This window comes from Elaeis guineensis, chromosome 13, assembly GCF_000442705.2.
Source record: "Elaeis guineensis isolate ETL-2024a chromosome 13, EG11, whole genome shotgun sequence".
Taxonomy (NCBI): Eukaryota; Viridiplantae; Streptophyta; class Magnoliopsida; order Arecales; family Arecaceae; genus Elaeis; species Elaeis guineensis.
In genome coordinates this window covers 31,277,315-31,278,149 of record NC_026005.2, presented here as the reverse complement: position 1 = coordinate 31,278,149, position 835 = coordinate 31,277,315, and the positions used below count along the sequence as shown (strand labels likewise).

General features: G+C 39.2%; 1 non-coding gene across 1 annotated transcript; it reads right to left on the bottom strand.

Moving 5' to 3' along the window:
* Nucleotides 1-410: 410 nt before the first annotated feature.
* LOC140853482 (small nucleolar RNA R71) lies at nucleotides 411-516 on the bottom strand. Its single transcript, XR_012136553.1, has one exon. It is a non-coding gene; the product is annotated as a small nucleolar RNA R71 (small nucleolar RNA).
* Between the last annotated feature and the right edge of the window lie 319 nt (nucleotides 517-835).

The following is an 835-nucleotide window of genomic DNA, read 5'->3' as shown; positions in this document are numbered from 1 at the left end:
TAGGACTATCCATGTTAGAAACATGGCTACACCTGGTGAGGCTAATCCTCCATGCTCATTGAGAGAATATTTCACTCCATCCTCGTATACCTACTCTCCATGCAATCAAGCACCTCCAGTAGAAGCTACCCAATATGAGATTAAGTCTAGCATTATTCAAATGTTGCCATCATTCTATGGACTTAGTAACGAGGACCCATACAAACACTTGGATGAATTTCATGAAATTTGTTCCACAGTAAAAATCCAAAACTTCTCCGATGATGCCCTTAGGTTGAAACTGTTCCCTTTCTCACTTAAGGTCAAAGCCAAGCATTGGTTAAACTCCTTAAACTCTATAACCATTTCAACTTGAGATCATCTTCAGAGAGAATTTCTCAAGAAATACTTTTCAATTGGAAAAACAAATCAAATTAGAAAAGCTATCACTAGTTTTTTCCAATTGGAGGGTGAACTTTTTCATGAGACATGAGAAAGGTTAAGGGACCTCATTCGTAAATGTCCACACCATGCTGTCCTTAAATGGCAACTTTGTCAGTATTTTTATGATGGTCTATCGGAGAAACACCGACAAATGGTTGATGCATCATGTGGTGGGACATTCATGCTAAAGAGTGAGGATGAAGCCTGGCAGCTCTTTGAAACACTAAGTGAGAATTCCTTACATCATATGTCTGCCACCTCTAGAGAACAACCCATGCTTCAACAAAAAAGAAGTAGAATTTATCAGATTGGAAATGTCATGGATATCCACAGTAAGGTAGATGAACTGTCCCAACTTCTAAATACTGGACAATCCCCGCTTCCACCTAACCCAATCCAAGAAGTTTGTGCA